Raw genomic sequence first — 20419 nt, forward strand, 5'->3', positions numbered from 1 at the left:
GACAGCCTTCCTCCTGATTTTCTAACATTATTAAAGAAGAATAAAATTTGATAATGGTCTCTTATCAATTGCGATCAAGAGCTCAACGGATATACGTCTATACATACTTTCCTTAAACCTGTACTTGAAGGGATGACCAATTCGTTCAGACACCCTTCCCTTTAACGTTATAGTAATGTGTCCTACAGTCGGGTGTGCTACAAGCTAGGAATAACCAATAAGTTTAGACATGCATCATTTTAACGGCATGGTACAAACATTGTCTGCAGTCGGACATTCTGCTATCCATATGAATGACCAATTCTTGTAGACACCTTTCCCTTTAACGTCATAGTAACAACGTGGTCTGCAGTCGGGCTCGCTACAATCTAGGGATAACCAATACGTTTAGACACGTTTCACGTTAATGTCATAGTACAAATATGGCCTGCAGTTGGACATTCTGCAAGCTATAGGGATAACCAATAAGTTTAGACACTCTTCACTTTAACGCTAAGGTAACAACGTTGCCTGCAGTCAGGTATGCAACAATCTAGGGATAACCAATACGTTAAGACACGCTTCACTTTTAACGTCTGTACGTGAAATTACCCTGTCGTGGTCAATAGGATCTTGACTACGTGACTACCTTCATGAAATGATGGGTTTAATTAGGCGTAAAAGCTCGCTGGGATCGAGGATCGAATCAGGGAGAACGTCCCTAGGCACGACATGACCACGCAGCGCTGCCTCCGGGCAGCAGAAAGAGAATTGCATGGATAACGTTGTCTTCGTGATACAATCTCTGATGCTAGCGTGTTGATTGATGGACTGACCGACGGACGGATGGACGGACGGATGGATAGATGGAATGACAAATGGATGGAATGGCGGACGATGGATGGATGGATGGATGGATGGATGGATGGACGGACGAACGGTCAACAGACAGAAGGACGGATGGATGGATGGATGGACGGACGAACGGTCAACAGACAGAAGGACGGATGGATGGATGGATGGATAGATGGACGGACAGAAGCAGGGATTGATGGATGTATGGATGTATGGATGGATGGATGGATGGATGGATGGATGGACGGATGGAGAACAAGACAGACTTTGGACCGATGAATATTATGGACAGGATATTAGGTGTCAGCTTCTTAATCTGCCTGTCACTTTTATCTCCAAGTGATGCGTCGTGTAACAAAGTTGAACACAGAACATGTCAATGTCAATGGGGGTGTAAAAGCATCTAATGAATTCCTGCGTCAACAATCGTTAAAGATGAAGGACCTTACCGTACATGCTTACTAGACCATCTTATATGAAAGTGAAAGGATGTCATCCATAAAATCGAATTTGTGAGGCCTAACTAGGTACTCAATCAGCAAGTCTTGGACGAAATCCAAGGGACTTTTATAACTACGATGAATCTACCAAGAGTACCCTGGCAAGGGAAACGTAGAAAGACTAAAGGGGGTATCTCACTGCACTGTGGTACGTTTGTAGCATCGCTGAGTTATAAATCGTCTTGTATTCAACTCCCACTGGCGTTTTAAAATCCTACATGACTAAATGCCTCTGTACTATTGACTGTAGAAATGACTATAGAATCTACTCTACTCTACTTCGCTCTTGGATTTTTTCATCGACCGATAAGCTCCAAAACGTGTGAATGCCTGATCATATAATCTGTTTATCTTCCAATAGGTCCAAAATCCGGTCACCGAATTATTTCAGGTCTGTTTGTTCAACAGGAAAAGCCGTTTTTACCGGTACACCGTACCGGTACTCACTCCTAGTTTCAATACGCCGTAACTGCATGCAGCATGGGAGAGCCCCGACTCAATACTTAGAAGTTATCTCAGTTAGGATGCACCTGTATTTCTGAAAGGACGTAAAGTGGGGGTCCTGTATTTGAGGAGATGCGTTGAGAACTTTAAATAGGAAGGACTCCCTGTAAAAATATATATCCTGGTACTGAATAGCAAGGAAACTTGCTGAGCTATGTGCCACTAGAAAGAAATGAAGCACATTATCTTTATCTATCTATTTACATTGTTGCTAACAGCTTTCTTTTTTCAAAAGCTTGTGCAAGATCTAAATCTACGTCGCATGTTTCGACTGTAGCTTTTGCATACTTACGAAGCATGGGTAATTTGTCTTATAACGCTGTTTGGTAGTGAGTGGCTATCTCCTAGATTTAGAATCAATTTTTTGGTAATGGACGTAAATGCGCCCAGTTTTAGCTGCCATAACTGCATATTTCGTCGACATAACAATAGACATATACAGCCGTAGACAGGTTGAAACATGTGATCAAAAAATGAGTGGCTATGTAGATTCAAGCAATGTTTTGGCTCTAAGATAGGAAATGGTATCTGCCCTTGGTGCTGAATTCAAAATAAAATATGCTATTACGTTTTTATATTGCAAAACCAACCTACAACATGACCGTCTGTATAAACAAATTGAAATGAAAAGAGACTGGTTTGCTCTTCCATGCATATTAGACAAAGGTGTTTAATTATCCTCACGAGGATTCTGTTCATTGTGAACATTAGATGATTTGAAATCGGCTCTGAGAGTGCATACGCTGTAATATGATAAGATATGATCTGATAACGTGCACCTGGTTGTAAAAATCAGATAATCAAATACAGTAAATATGTCATAACGTAATCTTGAAATGCAGGGGGTACGAAAGAATAGATTCAAATACAAAAATGTCAATGTCAATCATTAACCATTACAAGAAAACGGCAGTGCCAGGATGAAAAAGGAAAGCTCGAAGTAGCCTCTCCCTTCCAAGGCAAACTCCCTTTCCCGGCACAAGAGAACTTGGCCAACGTTGAAAATCACGAACCAGCGCCCCCCCCCCTCCTCCCAAAAAGATAAGAAAAGCAAGCCCTGCTAGATGTCTGCGACGGAGGCTGAGCTAGAAGCAGCTAGACACCCCAATTCGTGACCATAGAATATGCAATGGTGCTATCAGAATTTACGGTCAGGCAAATACGCTCAATGTCAATGACATTGAACACAGTATCTGCCCTTGGTGCTGAATTCAAATTAAAAATATTCGCACACTGCACTACAAACCTACAACCCGAGCGTCTATATAAACACATTGAATTGGAAAGAGACTGTCTGGCTCTTTCACGTTTACCAGACAAACGTATCAAATTACAATCACCAATTCCGTTGTTTAATGTTTGAGAACGCACCTGTTGTGTACGCAGCTCGACGTCAATCAGGTGAAGTCGGTTCTACGTGGATTGAACCTATAACCTTTCACCGTCAACACCAGCAAACCCGAACAATGCTACGTCCCGACGGACCGTCTAATGGCAGGTTCAACATCGGATAACTCAACGCTATGCGCGAAACTCTCCGGTAGGGGTCTTTCCACGGTCACATACCGAGCAGTATGGTTTGTTTACGTATAGTGAAGCTTTTCCACTTTTCCCCAAGGTATGTCTCTCCCTGTGCCTGTCTCTGTGTGTCTCTCTTTCTCTGTATCTATTTATGAGATTTACGTCCGGACGTTTCATTTCATGATCCCTAGGAGTTAGTGAATTGACATGTTCAAACAGTTTTCCAGTTAGCTGTACTTGTATTGAATTGTTCTGTCAGCTCATTCTGGTGACGCTGAAGAAGAGTGATGGATGTCCGGAAACGTTCGGAAGTAAATTTCCGTTTATTTTATCCAGTTGTAGAGATCGAATTGCATTTGAACACTGGGTGTCATATATCAAGAAAATCCACCAAGTGTAAAAAGTCGCCGCAGGATTCACATTCACAACAACACGAATTCGAACCCATCAGTGTGCACTAGAAAAGTACATTTAGATCGATCTTCCTCACAAGCTAGCTTATTAGTAACGGGCTTTTCTGCAACGTTACAGTCCATCAACTACACAAGGGTCTCATTTGAGACGTGTTGCTGTGGAATTGATTCTTTACGGTACGTTTGAGTATAGCATACCGCTGGCAAAGAGAGAACTGCTGGCAGAAAATGCCAGGTTGTATACAAATGTTGCATGTGATAGAACGGCCGAGCTGACAACGAAGTATTTCCGTATAACCTTGACACATTTTGCCGCATAGAAGAACAGTTTCTGTGATTGGTGTGACATCAATTTGATGTTATGTGATTCATCGCCACTGTGTGTGATTATGCGATTTACCCCGATTTCTTCTGATCATTGAAAGTGACAACAGAAAGTCTAACATGCCGCTGAGAGGATTAGAACGGTAATAGGTACAGGCGTGTTTGAGAAATCGTTGTAATTACGTTCGTATTATTTCATGAAACATGGCTGCGTTTTCTAATAGGAGTGAAAATGAAATGCTGACAGATTCTATTCCACGTATCTTCTGTCATCATGGGAGAGGATTTGTGGGATCTGGGAAACAAATGAAAGTGCTGCGGGCATCAACGTTTTCTGAATACATAACACAAGCACATCTGCCCCGACTGGCGTTTTTGCCATTGCGATGAAAAACGGATTTCCATACCCATTCCTCTTACCTCCGGGTACAGAGTATTTGTTGTCAGTGTGTCTGTTGTTATGATTGTGTGTAGATGTAGTTGTTGGAATTTTCTGTTAGTGTCAGGAAGTGAGTGGAAAGATGGGTCACTGCAAGAGTCAGACTTGCGGGAGTGGCAGGAAGTAGAAGTCAGAGGCGTTAGAATTAGTCGTTGACATGACAGACAGTCCAGGTCATAGGGTCAATGGAGAAAACTACTAATATACGGGGAGGTTATGTTGCAATTTTAAACTCTATATCCGTATACAAACTAAAGCGCTTGCCAACAAGCTTTCGATCAGGCCTCTGATCCTGATCAAGTTGTTATGACCCAAAGCCTATGTCACACATCCATACCGGAAGTGTGACGTCAGCAAAGGGTCAAAGGTGCTTGGAAGTCGGTATCGGCCCTCGTCTTGGTTGGGGGAAGGTTGATGCCTCTGATGTAAATTTTTGTTGTTTGTTCGCAGTCATACTCATCAAGTTCGCCGTACAGTGATACGGTATGATCAATATATAATATTTCTCCAAAGCTTATAACTAAAGTGTGTAACAACTGAACTACACTTAAACAAGATATACCAGAAACTCTAAATATTTCAAGGAGGTACGAGTTCTCCAAACTCTTGTTGTTTCTTCAACAGATCAACTGCTGTGACAGACCATGTACGTACCCCGCGGGAACTGTGTATGTCACTGTGCAAATAACAACATATCAGCGGGCGCATGGCACGTTACACCGCCGGGTAATCATAGCTGTACCGATAATGGTACACAATCAAGACGACAAGCTTCAGATCAAAATGTCATTTGTCTACCACAAGCATGAAAGATACCGGTAGCGAATTGAGCATGGGAATCGATACATTATCTTTCAAAGCTTCTGGCTTCAAGACTGAATACCTTCCAAATGTCAATCGCTAGGTCTGAGTGATTGTTAGATGTTGGTGTGTATAGTCGCAAATCACATTGCATTCCGTGCTCTTTTAGTTAGGGTGTATCTAAATTTATTACCTTCGCCAAGAAGGTTATATTTTGGGTAGCGTTTGTGTGTATGTGTGTGTGTTTGTAGAAGACCAGAATAACTCGAGAATGCCTGGATGGATTGTATTGATATTTGGTATGTGGGTAGGTCTTGATGAGACCTGGAAACGATTAGATTTTGGCCCCCCTAGCGGCCTGTTAAGATACTGCAACGGAACTTCCCGGTTTGATATTTCGAGTTCTGAACATGCTGTGGCTATGACTTTTCAGTGGTAGACAGCTCTTGATGTTGAGAGTAAGTGGTGTATGTTTGGGCCCCCTAGCGGCTTGTTAAGGTACTGCAGGGCAGGTTCAGTGTCAGACTTTGAAAGGGAATAACTCAAGAGGGGGTTGACGTATTGTCATGATTTTTGGTATGTAGATAGCTTAAGAAATGCTTCATATAATTACATATTAATTATGTAAATTGTAATCTAATTTGCATACTTAATTAGGAAACCTTCTAAACACGATCAGTTCCATTATAGGACCATTACAACATGTGACATTTGTAACTGAGATAGAGAAGAATATTGATAGACACATATTATGCAAAATGAATACCTAATTTGCATAATTAATGAGAAAATGCTATAATTTCATTTCAGTAAATAATGGGCACTTCTTTCTTGTAGCACTTGGAGGTTATGTACAGGTGAACATCGTGAACATTAATTATGCAAATGAGGTCCTCATTTGCATAAATTGTTAGAAAATGCGATGAAAATCTATTTAACATAGATTTTTACGATAAGATAGTTTACGTCTGTTGTTTGGTGGAGGAGATGATCAAGTAATAGAACTCATGCAAATGAAAACCTTATTTGCATAATTAATGACAAAAAATTGATACAGCAGTTGTAAAGGGTAGAATTGTTTGGCGAAGGTATGGGGTCGTGGAACTCTAGTTTTCACTGATACAATCCTCCCTATTTTATCATCTTCGAGAAGAAGGTCTATCTACGGCGGGGTTACTATTTTCGGTTGTGGTTATGTGTTCGCAACTATAACTCAAGATCCAGTATGTTCAGGTACCGCAGCATAACAGGTCGACACCCCTTCCTGAAAGTAAAGTGGTATATTCCATGGACAGCTGGTTAGCCATCCCATGGAATGACCCCTGTGTGCTAGGGGGGGGGGGGGGGTGATTGGGGCGGGGGGATCTGGCACTAATTAAGGAAAGGTTAACTACTGTTATCAACTTTGATGGAGGTCAAGGTACTATTCCGTGTTGGTGTCGTAAGTATCTTTGTTCTGGTCAAACTTCAAGGTAAAGCACGTCGCGTCATGACTTCTCTGTGAGTTTGTACTACTTCTTAATGCTCCAATACATTTGGTGTGACGTGTTTGGAATGTTGTATACCTTCTGGAGTATTTCATAACTTTCTAATTGACTATCATTAGCACTGACATTCTAACGCATTCCTTATCAGAATACAGCACATTGTGAACTCGTGCGAAATACCGGAACTGTCCAGCTGTGCTACGAGTGTTCATGCGACTGTTGTAGTAAAGGTGACACTAATGTGGCGGACCGATATCACTTACAAAGTTGGCAACTACACTCCTGGCTTCCATATTGGTGCCACTTTTACAACTATCAAACTTAGCCACTTCTAGTAACTGTCAACTCAACTTTCCAATTACTAGATTTTTTAAACTGAATCACTCAGTCCTCTTCAATTGCCTTGGATCAGTTACATCAGCGTGAAGCAACCTTTTCATTAGGACGGGAGGCGATATCGACTTTATTCAACCTTTGACCCACTGCTGACGTCACACGTAGGAAAAGTCACGTGTCCAGAGCGGTTGGGTCAAAGACCGAGAGAAGGCTGACTGATTCAGTCGAACATTTATTTGAGTGCAATTTCCTTTAGTTTGAAACAATAACTGTTGAGCCGTTTTGATAAACCTTCCCTATAAGCCAATCCAATACGCTTTCATTCATCAAGATTTCAGATAACGATCAACGTCTTTGTTTATCTCCACGGTACCACACTTCTAGAGGTTTCCTACGTGACGAGGTTACAAAACTTTTGCCATGAGCGAGCATTACCACAGAAACGTAACTACGGGCTAGAGAGAAGACAAGCAGTCGCCCTTAAGTCGTAAAGAGTAATCTTAAAAGCAGGAGAAATCCTTAGAGATACGGGAGGATGAGTACAACTGGATCTAGGAGACAAACGTAAACACAAGGCCAAGTTATGTGGAATCAGAATCTAACGTTAAGTATTCTTGGAATGGTAATTTCGGTCTATTGTTGTCTGGTGGGAGAATAATGCATGCGGGCTAGTTTTTTTTTCTTTTTCCGTGTATTTATTTTACCAGTAGAGAGCAACTCAGACCTGTGACCTGTTTTCTTTTTAGGTGTCCCTGGGTACGTACGGTAATCCCAACGGTGTGGTAAATACCGTATGTCTCTACTCTGGGTACATAAAAAGACATTACAGAGTAGACTGGTGAAACATAACAGGTTACGCAGAAGTACAATTTTTTTTTCAAATCAATTTTTTTTCAAATTAAATTCGTAGGGCCTGATGTTACCATTATGAAGATGAAGAGTGTCCATAGCGATAACTGTGGCAGCATATCTTCTCCATAAGGCAGAAACATCAAGCTTAGGCAATCTTGACTTCACTGACTCAATAGGCGAAATTCCCTACCCCACAAACAACTAATGTTCTAGAAAACGAACGCCAAATATCAGTTCTTCTATATCTATAGTATTGTTTTTAATGTTCTGGAGACATTCAACATTCCAACATTGGTGGGAATTTTACATTTGATTATCGTTATTTGTAGATACTATCCAAAGAAAAGTAATAAACAGCAAGAAACAATCTGGTGCCCCCCTCCCCTTCAAAAAATATGATAGCATACCTGATACAATTATGTTACTTGGATGAGGTGCATATTAGGAAGATGCTTGAAACGTAATTTACTGTAAAACTGTTAACTACCAGTACAGTCTTTGAAACTATTCCTGACGTATGACGCTGTAGATGATATCAAATATCATCAGTGGTAGTGTGCTAAGTTAATTACTGTGTGGAATCATATTCCGACTGCGACGTTTTCACATGAAGCAAAAACTGTGTTACTGCAAATTGAAATGTATCTTCAAAAGAGATAAAGGCAAAAACAACAAGACAACAGCATATCCAAGACAATAGATACAAGTTCTACTGCAGTACTAAGAATAGTCACCAAGAGGCCCAAGCTTGATCTCCACCTCTGTCTTTCCAAGACCTATCTGCATGCCTAGCATCATCATAATCCATCCAGCCGTTGTTAGGTTACACTGACCAAGAATATTCGAAACTCAAACAGACACATCTGAAACAATACCTCCATCTTTATGGAGGTAACAACGTCGAAAATGTCTTGCCAAATTGAATACTACGTAAACGCAACTGCGAATATTGATGCCTCAATATATACTACATCTACTAGCAACGTTACACTACTTTGGGTTTGAGCTTGAAGCTTATCTTTCTCAAGGCCTCCACATTGTGACTGTCCTTCAGAAGTTAAATCTGGACATCGTTACGCTTTGGGAAAGTCGTCAAAGCGAAGAAAAGACATTCTCAGCACCGTACATATGCATCAAGACTCAAGTATCGTTTGCGGCAGCACTCAGGTCTTCCCCACATTGTTGCAGGGTGATATCATTCTGTTGACAGGAGTAATACACTTGGGAAATCGTAATGGATAGGATAGAGATATATGCGCCTTTCCAATTCAATAAGAGGATAATGTAGAGGAGATATACAAGGGATCTGATTTTACAATGATTACATCACTTCTAGTATATATCATACGCGTATTCTATCTGTACAGTGTTAAGTACGTGTTTATGTTTTGCATGCTTGGCAGCAATATGCTCTTGTAACATATTAGGCTAAGGGAAGGGAAATAGACAAGAGACGGTCTTACCTTCAATATTATTTTCTTACTTGCTGTACATGTATGGCAAAGTAGGATTGAATCTCGGTTGCAGCTTGGTAGAATTCCTCATCTGCAACGCCGCTGGATGAAGAAGCCTTCCTTGTGATGATGCCAATAACGGTGAGAAAGACCACCTGTTGCATGTAACCAGAGAAATAAGCGTTTGGCTGTCTGACAGAAAATACTAAAAACCGACGCGTTTAAAGCTACTAGTACTTCGTTTCCCCATATATAAAAACTGCTTGAACTATGGTAACGTATACAAAACGCTAGGATACAGTGCAGAGACGGCCCGTAGAGCGCTAACAGCTTGCAGTAATGGAAGATGAACACAGTCTCAACGGTGAGCCATATATGCATCTCTAATGGGGAGCGCTCGTAAAGCTGTATGAACTACCTAGTCGACATAATTTTGTTAGACCGTTAAGGGAATGATACTAAGTGAGGCAATACGGGTTACGTTGATATGTCTTGTTGAAATTGTGATTTATGTAGGTACTATGACCTAGTTTGGGGACAAAAAAGCTATTCCTATCAAACAGCCATTTTCTCGACAACATAAAAGAACACAGCTGTCTATGATCTATGTTGTCTTGTCATTTTCTCAGCGAAGCTACTTTATCACGACGATACAACAGCTGATGCTTTAACAACTTCTAAGAAGCTGTGACAACGACCTAATCAATCTATTCTTAGGGTTCAGTGCTGTTCTTTAATACCAATTTGAACAGTACGTAGTGTATGTCTTGAAATGTTTGCAATATTGTTTTCGCGTTTTTGTGTGGTCACTTTTCTACAGCGAATCCGTTACACTGCGAAAACCTGTTTTCAGTGTATTACAACTGTACTAAACTGTACCAGGGTATCGTTTCAACCGCAACGTTATCATAACGAAAATAAAGAAATGACCGATATAATCCCACGAAACTCCCTCGGCTTTGCCCCCTCCGTTCCTCTTGCAAATCTTACTTTGACTGGCACTGTTCGTAATCCACACACACGAACGCACGCACACACGCACACACGTACACATAATCACACACACACGCACGTACGTAGTCACACACACACACACGCGAGCGCGCGCGCGCACACACACACACACACACATACATACACACACACACACACATGCACACATACACACACACACGCACACATAATATCGCTTAGAAATTATCACTAACGGTTGTATCACGAAATCTATAGTACAGCCGAGTAGAGAGTATATTTTCTATGTTAACTTGTTCAAGCTTGCGTCCCATTGATAGTGAGTTGAATGTAATCACGGGTCGTTAACTTTGCGCTGCTTTAGTGGTTCCAATTATCATGGCCATCTTGCTGACAAGCGGTTACAACTAGGGATTACTCATTCAGCTATTATGGAATTTCCCTTGTTTGGGACGGGGCAGTTACTAGTACTACGTCATTGCTTAAATGGGTACACTCCATTAGAAAATGAGACCCCTCCTGTTGCCATGGCGGCACTAAAAACGTTACAATTATCAAGATTACCCTGACTTTATACTTAAACATTGACATTACGCAAATATGAAAATACAGCACAATTTGGACAGAAAAGTGTAATAAAAAAACGAGAAGTCTAAGATCTCATTCCTCTGTGAGTTTTTGTGAATTTACTAAAACAAGTCCGAGTCAATTGGAGGTCATTGACCTTGTCGGACAGATCAGCCGCGTCTATGGACTATACCACACTACGTTCAGGAATAGGTGTCGGCCTGCAATACTGCAGTACCTGAAAGAACTGCCAGCGGAGCGAAAATTGCCATGTTTCTTCAACACCTCGATAACTACCCACACACATGTACCAAAATTTATACAAACTTATCAAAAAAATCTTGAGCTACATTTGCGAACACACACAAAAATAAACCCAAAACAGTACCTCCGTCGGGGGCAAACCTTCATTCGGGAGGTAATGATAATGTGAATTTGTTTTGTTATGATTGAATCCCTGGTACAGTTATGTACGTACGTACGTGAGGGGAAATTTGCATGATTACGACCCTGACGTCAGTTGGGATATTAGATGATCGCATTTGCCCTGTCATGAGACTACACAGACCATACTTAGCTGTAATCTAAGTCCCAGTAGATCACCATAATCTCCCAAGCACAGCGCTATTTGTTACTGATTATGTGAACTCTAAGTAACACCATTGTACGTCATAACAGTAACACAGCAGGACAGGCTGTTTTCATGAACGTTCATTATGAATATTCAATGATAATTGATAATTCTGGTGAACTATGATAAAAGGAAGATGAAATACATTATAAATATTCAATGACAGATCATTCTGGTAGAATAATAAAATAAAGGGTGATGAAAAAAGTAGTATTAGTGGACATTATGTGGTATTATGGCGAATGCTAAGCCAAACATCACATCTTCTTTGCATAGCAAGATATCTGCCACCAAAAAATAAAGACCTTAGGCTTAGCACATCCAGGTCAAAAGATACAAAAACGAATTTGTGCTGCAGTACCAAGATCACACACCAGGAGGCCCAAAATTGACATTGATCTTTCGTCTTCCTAACACCTACAAATATACCAAATATCATCGTGATCCATCCAGCGGTTCTTAGGTTATGCTGAACACAAATATATCTGGAAACACAGACAGACACACCCAGACAACTATATCTCCTTTTTCCATGGAAGTGTGCATGTTGTTGGTAATAGCAAGACGGTTTTGATGATAGCGTATCTCTTGAAGCTTTATACATTACGAGACGTACTTTTATAGCCAATTAATCCTCTTTAACACGACATAGACGTACTAGGTACACAAATTGATTGCGAAATTAAATGTAATGAGATTACACAATAACTATACATGGTAACTATATCTCAAGGAACTTGCAGCAGCATACAATAAGATTATTCGGAGTGCGCATGCGTAGCGAAATGCATTATGTGTAACACGTATGTCAAAGGTCAAGGTCAAAGGTGAAGCCCCTAGCTTCTAAACAGTTTTTGTCTCCACCATTGTCTCGATGTGCATAAAAACATCCCGACGTATTTTGCTTATGTCTCAGGGGCCCTCACCTTTGACATTCTAGTACTATCCACAATACATTTCGCTACACATGGGCACTCAGTGAATCTCCTTATAGATTGTAATTTATTCATCTGGAGTCACGATCTGGTAATGTCAGTTGAAGAGTTCAAATCGAATGTAAGGTCACGAATGAAGTTCATTGAGATGATTTGCATCAGCAGTCACGTAGTCTTTATCAAGGCACGTTCTGTTGTATCATTGAAGAGGTCCATCAGTCACGTATGAGTAAGTTAATAGAATAATTTTTAAATCAGTGACTCTTTGAAAACACGTAGGACACGTACCTCCCAATTTGGAATTTGGAACAAATTTGGTGACTCTTTGAAAACACCTAAGATACGTACCTCCAAATTTGGTCAAACCACTGGACTTCGATAACGATCACTACTGTATATAACCGATAAGTCAATGACCATCGCATTTATTAGAATGATAAGAATGTGCCTTGGAGGTACAACATTATATCATACATTATATCAGCATTATATCATACATCTTATTTTGAGATTTACTAGTACTTTTTTCGCTGTAATCAATGCAGCAAAACAAGAATAAATAACAGTAAAATCATTTTATTGTCTTCGCAACACGACATTACAATGAATGTTGAAGAAATTGGTCATGTTGATATTACAATTTTTATTATCATAAGGTGACTTATCATACAGTCGGGCACGTTATGTGATTAAAAACGTGTATATCCAAACTGGCAGGTAACCCTAGTTCACTTTTATCCGAGGGGTAGCCTATATACGTTGTCTTTAACAAAATATATTTTGAAATATTGCCGTTTGAAATAACCGCCCGTAAACTTTATTCAACTGTTTTTTAAAACAACGGATATAGGTTACAACGCGGATAAAGTGAACTAGCGTTGAGTTAAATGGAAGTTGATGATATGTTAATTCATTTCAGGAGATATGCTCGAATAAAGGCGATAATAGACCAACAGACCAATATCTACATTAAGTCACCAAATTGAATTCTACCAAATAACAACAACAAGCTTTATTGGCACGACAAAAAGTACAGTTACTTTTGTATGGTAAACTATAAGTTAAAACAAAAAATAGAGAAAGAATACAGAATACATAACTCAGTAGTGAATGTGATGTTTTAACGTTTTATAGTGGCGCGTGATAAGTACAGTACTTTATATAGACTTTGGAGAGAGGTACATGGCGTTATTTTTCAACCCATTCCAACATTACGTTGTGCAGAACTGCACCAATCACCATTTTATCCGTTACAGACTGTTCAAGGGATAAACAAGATCAACACTTTACATCCCCGTGTAACTCAAACATCCTAGACGTCGTATTCAGAATACCAATGGAGAATAAGTTAGAATAGACTGCTAAGGGTCGGAAAACGCCTGCTGTCGTTTTATGAGCGGGAATGTGGCCAAAATTTTTCTCTGAAGATCTCAGAGGGTGAAGGTAATATACCTTCTGTCAGCTTAGATTGAGAGGAGGTGTTTTTTACCGTCTTGGGCGAATTACTTGTAGAGGAAGAAATGTTTCTAACAGAAGAACATCTCTGCCTACACGGCAATTTTGACCTGTGTTTTCTATCTTTCATACGAAAAGAGTATCATAGAATCCTTGAGGTAAAACCTATAAACGTGCCAATAAAAAATTGTATTCTTGCCTGCACTTTTGCACCAGAATGGCGTCAAAGATGTTATATTTTGAGTCTATATATTTTGTATGCAATTACTAAACATACGATTCGTCAACATGACTTGTTCTCTCGTCCTAAATTTGAAAGGAAATCCAACAAGACTGGCAATAAAAATATTATTGCCATGACGACGATTGAGGGGAACAACAATACAGCTCAAATCAGAAATAGACTAGAACTTCCCTGTCGCAATATCCCAGGCACAATATACGAGCCCACCTGTAACATAAACCTACAGCCAGCAGAAATGTACTATCCCTGGTACAGCACAATGGTCTTCCAGTAACCTAAACCTACAGCTGAGCACTACAGTGTGTAGTGGAGAATAAAAAAAATAAGGAAGAACCAACTGTTTCCTGCACTTCCGTCATTGAATGACTTCCTTGCACCTAGCCCACATGGCTGTCCTACTTCGTAATATTCCAGTCCTTGGATAGTATAATCAAGGAGCTTTTAAAAGCTCATTGGTATAATAGGCCTTGAACAATTATATTTGGCTCTGAATATGATAACCATTTGGATGCCATCATTCAAGATCATGACCTCTATATAGTATTTCCTGTATGCCTGTGGCGTATGGCTTGAACAAGCTCTAGAAAAGAAAATGTATCCTTCATAACATAACATAACAACCAAGACAACGTGATCCATTGTGCAGAGTTTCCCTGTCTACCACTTAAGTTTCAAAGGACAGATTCCTCCAGGGAGCCGGTGTGACCTACATTCCACCATTGCATACCAGAGATACATCTGGAACAGATTTGGGGGGGGGGGCTTGCATACCCAGCATACTGCATTCCTGTGGAAAAATGCCTGTGCAATTCCTAGAATTTTTGCAGACTGAACGCAATATATACCACTTGACGACTCCCCTGAGGCGTCGTCAAAAAGAGTGTCAAAAAGCCGCTAGGGGGCCCAAACTTACAGCACTTAATATCTGCCCCAACTACCAATACAAAATCACAACTACAGCATGTCAAGAACAAGAGTTATGAGAAATGGAAGTTTTGCTGTAGTACCTTAGCAAGCCACTAGGCGGCCCATGATCAAACTTGACCTTCATTCTTGAAGCCTACTTACCTACCAAATATCATCAGAATCCATCCAAGGCTTCTCGAGTTATGCAGTAACACACACACACACACATACATACAAACACGCTCAAAGCAACCCTTTCTGACCAAGGTAGCAACGCTACTCCTGGGTTGAGAGTCATTCGCGCTTTTCAATCACTTTTTCAAAATGATTCAATCATTCCAACCAGTAAACTTCAAGAATGGTGCTTCTAGAGCGTTGCAAACTGTTGCAACAACTTCAACCTCGTGTCCTTGATACTGAAAGCCGCTCCTCAATTTTTCGAGTGTTCAACCAAGAGTTGATGTGTCCATTAATCGATCACCTGGGTTTTACAGAATGATACAACCGAACACTCTACTCTATGCACTTCTCTTTCCTGTAATGCATGGTGCTTTTAAACAACACAAACCTGAACACTAGTACTTCGGAAGAGAAAGGGGATCTGATGGAGAAGCCAATAGGTAGCTGCCTTAACACCTCAAATGGATGTTGAGGGAAGTAGATAGATCTTGTGGTTTTTATCTTGTCAAATCAGACTGACTGTGGGCTTCAGTCATGGAATGAAGGCATGAGGTTGACAAAGAAGAGGCTTAGAGCGTCTGAGAACATACACCATGGTGCATCAGTCAGGCACGGCCACAGGCATAGATAAGCTACTAATTGAAAATGGTAATGACCGATTCGTCTAGTGAAGGCCCACGAAGGGCCGTGTGTGTGTGTGTGTCAGTGTGTGTGTGCTTGTGTGTGTGTGTGCTTTTGTTTGTTTGTTTACTAATCTTTTGTGTGTTTGTGTTTGAGGGTGTGTGTTTGTGAGTTTGTGAGCACGAGGCCGTGTGTGTGTGTGTGTGTGTGTATGTGTGCTTTTGTGTGTTTGTTTACTAATCTTTTCGTGTGTTGGTGTTTGAGGGTGTGTGTGAGAAAGAGAGAGGGAGAGATAAAAGTAAACTTGAACACGTATTTCAAGATTGACTACTTTTTCAAAGAATGCCGATAGCTAGAATGTTCTCTGAAAAGGCAATATAGAGACAAAGTAATAACTACACTTGTCTGCCTTAAGTAACCTTAATTCTTCTCAAATTGCCTTTTTTCAGATCTCCGCCCAAAGGTAATATGCAAGAACACCATCAGACATGAGCTGCCAACATTGAGAACACATATAGTTCCGCCCTCAGTCTGTTTGCCAGTAGCACAGGCAAAAGGCCAAGGTCCATCAGAAGGATCCTGGCAAAACTTTATGATTTACCCTGTAGGCAGCCGGTATCTTGGATGATCTCCTGGTCTTGGCAACTTCTATTCTATCCTGCTATCTTGTACATAAAGTACCTTGCTGTCTTTCAAACTCTCCAAAATTGAGAATGCATGCAGTTCCGCCCTCGTCTGTTTGCCAGTAGCACAGGCAAAAGCCCAAGGTCCATCAGAATGGATTCTGGCAACACTGTGATTTACTCCGAAGGCAGGCGGTATCTTGGATGATCTCATAGACCTGGCAGCTTTCCCATCGCTATCTTGCACATAAAGTACCAACATTGAAAACGCATGTAGTTCCGCCCGCAGTCGGTTTGCCAGTAGCACAGACAAAGGGCCAAGGTCCACCAGAGTGGATTCTGGCAAAACTTTGTGATTTACTCCGAAGGCAGGCGGTATCTTGGATGATTTCGTGGTCTTGTCAACTTCACCGCTATCTTGCACATAAAGTACCATGCTTTCTCTCAAACTGGACCAAATTGGACCGTATATTCTATATCTCCGCACGTTATCGCAGTGTCCAGTGGTAATTCAACTTGGATGTCGTACATCAATGAGGCAATGCGGTAGATCAAGCCCCTGTCACACAAAGCTGATCGACCATCTCCCGACCATGGTTGTCTTCATCTAGATCAGCTCTTTTGCATTCATAGTTAGAGTATAAACGACTAGTTTCTCCCAGATCACTTCAGTGTCACTGACGAAAAACAACGGGTGCTGTTTGATACATTTGACCGTTTCCAAAACCATATCTAGTTGCTTGAGTAACTGCTTTCTGGCTTATCTTATTACCTGGATGTCGAATCTTCATTGACGTAGCATGGTTGCATTAGTGAGGTCATCTGTTAATGGGGGTTCGTTGGCTTGGCTATTTACGAGTGTTTGGCTTTGCAGTCAGCTGCGCCAATCCACTCTAAATTTCTAAAAAATCAAGTCGGAAAAGAAATATTCTGGTTCCTCTGCGATACAGGCAGCAACCTGGATATAGAATAAGATGGATTCTAGACTGCTCCCGACGTCCTTGTGTCGACCTTGGTCGGGGACCAGTCGAGAGCACAGTTGTAACAAGGTCTTGTATGTGTGACAGGGGTTTAAACGTAAGGTTTGGACCAATCGCAACAGTTCAAAGGCTTGTAGACATCAACAGCATCAACAGGCCTCAAATGGCACTCCTCTAGCATTTACACATCAAATAGAATCCAGCAACTTTAACAGACTGAGTGTGCATGGTCTTGGAAGCTCTCTCTCGCAGCATTGTTGTGCAATGTTAAGTGCTGTCTTACATAGGTGCCGTTGTGAAGTGTAGTTAGCCTTAAGCCTTTAAAAGCTGTTGAAAGCTTTCTTGACATCCGTCTAACACCTTTCCATTAGGGTGAAATCTTCGTTCCTTGTATTGATCTAATTTCAAAGGCCCCTTCACACAAGAAGCGGACTCAGCCGGACTGACTAGTACTATTTTTTGTACATTTCTGGGTATTTGTAGTGTATTCTAAAAATTCTCCCTGCGTTCGAATTTTCTAGATATTTCTGTCCATTCTTGGGGCCGTCCCGAATGTATTCGTCATGCTCAGAACTTTTGAGGTGGAGTGGAGAAATATCGAATGGCATTCAAAGTGTTTTCTAACTGCAGTAAGACCGCATTCTACGGCATTCCGACATTACTTGAAACATTCTGATCTCATTCGATGGTGAACTGAAACGGCAAGCCACTTCGAATCCTGCCCGAATGTGGCCAAAAGAATATCTGGATTGCAGTGAGAATGTCTAGAATGCACTACAATTACCCAGGAAAGGACAAAGAATACTTATTCTGACGGCATTTCGGATAATTCCTTCTCGTGTGAACGGGATATAGGGTCTATTTGGAATTCCCACCCGACTGTGGCAGGGATTTTGCAAATTCTTCATTCCGACTGGTTCTGCTTGATTCCTGCTAATTCGGTTTCAGTATGAAGGCTTAATAACTATGGACGTAGATGGCGTAGTACAGAACTTGCTGCGTATAGGAGCTATTCCAAAATTGGACTTTGCAACTTGGAGCTTATCAACCCCTATAACACCCTAGTTGGGTTTCACATATCAAAAGTTCGTAAATTCACGACGCAATTGAACTACATTTGAACTTATAAAATTTCCTGTTACGGCATGTTACATGATGCATTGTCTGTGTGTGGCCTATCTCAGTGGGATTTGAGAGCTAGGCTCCCAGTGTCTAGACGCAGAAGCTGATTTTCATCAAGCCCGTTTGTCATAACTTAAAGAAAGGTCGGGTAAGTTTTAACGTTACCATAAAGTAAATGAATACCACATGACTCGTGGCGACTTGAAGGCGCAGAGGTGAAGCCGAATCCATACATCAACGTCGCCTGTTTAGGCTGTCTGTCTGCCACGACGTTTGTCAGGGGAATTTTCCAGTCGGATCATATTCATTCTGATCTGTATGCACAATATTGGATTCATATGATATTTCATTAGTGATTTTTCAAAGTAAATGAAGAGATCCCTTCATTGATCTCTTTTCATACATAAGTTTACCAAACATTTCGTAACCAGGAAGGGGGGAGGGGGGGTGATGTAGATTTCCTACAACCTTTGACCCATTGCTGACGTCAGGTCTCGCGAGATGATCACGTGGGTCGGATAGCCAATTTGGTTGAAAACTGTGAGTCCAATGTTTGAAGTTGGGAGGCAGTTCTATACATGTATCTCCATATTGTTTTGATAATGTCCTGTTCTAGGCTGACTGAGTCTAGGCAATCCCACGATTGTTGTGGCTTCCCTCTTGTAATGTTTTGGAGTAATTTGTGGTATTAAGTTTCATTTAAAGATTACTGCATTACAGTATAGTAACTAGCAGATTACCACCGTAGTGTGCCAAAGACGAGATTTTTACAACATTTAAAGGTGTACTAAAGATTTTAAAAAACATTTCGAGAAATTCTAGTACTGCATAATGAATGTAGCAGAGAGTGTGACTAGTGTACTCCTCAATTCCCACCCATTGACCTTCGAAAACTTTAACAGGTACGTTTTACAGCTTGTTCATGATGATAACGAACCGGTGGTACAATCGCACCTGGAGTCAGTCAGCTAACAAGCAGACATAAAACTCTCTCGCTGTCCGCCTGACTGGGAGAACGGTACTGTTACAATTTATAGATGGCAACTTTCCAAAACAGGTTGCTGCAAATCTCTCCGGAACAATCAAGATATATACGACAGAAAAGTCTCCATATGGCGAGAGCAGAGAGAACACTGGGACTCTCGTTAATAAGTCAACCTGAGCAATATTAACAGCATTAAAAGTGGAAATATTCGGGATAATGCAATCTGTATAATATCTAGTGCACTGTATTCCCACATTTACATACATTTTTAATCATCTGAGCGGTTAAAAACGGCGCAGAGAGAAGTAGCACAAGGATGTTCCTTATTATTGGAACCCTCAAAAATTAGGCCTTGGTCAGGAATCCTCGTGCGACTTGTTTCTGCGCCATTTTTTAACGACTCAATTTATGAAATAATGATATAAATGTGCGAAAATATTTCATAAGATGTCAATATGGTAAAGATTGCCTTATCCAGATTATTTCCAATTTAAATGATCTAACATTGAATAGGTTGACTTTAAGCCTGCATCAAAATTCAAGTAAACACTGGCCGAATTTTTTAATCGACTGGAGCTCGCCGAATTTCAAAATTGACCGATCGTCGACCGCATTTTTCGCTGAAAATCTTCCCCGTCACAAATTGGACTGCTGAGGCTCGGTGTGCCATTCCGGAAAGTTCAAGTTGTTCTTTCTGTCTTCTTGGTGTACAGCTGCTATGAAATGGAGGTTT

At 40.8% G+C, this 20419-nt stretch overlaps 1 long non-coding RNA gene across 1 annotated transcript in view; it reads right to left on the bottom strand.

The window, feature by feature from the left end:
* Positions 1-20419, bottom strand: part of LOC118421651 — a 29397-nt gene that overhangs the window by 5317 nt on the left and 3661 nt on the right. Inside the window, exon 2 of the long non-coding RNA XR_004831855.1 lies at positions 9475-9620. This is a non-coding gene — a long non-coding RNA (uncharacterized LOC118421651). The remainder of the gene's footprint in view (positions 1-9474; positions 9621-20419) is intronic.

Source organism: Branchiostoma floridae, chromosome 8 (genome assembly GCF_000003815.2).
Source record: "Branchiostoma floridae strain S238N-H82 chromosome 8, Bfl_VNyyK, whole genome shotgun sequence".
NCBI lineage: Eukaryota > Metazoa > Chordata > Leptocardii > Amphioxiformes > Branchiostomatidae > Branchiostoma > Branchiostoma floridae.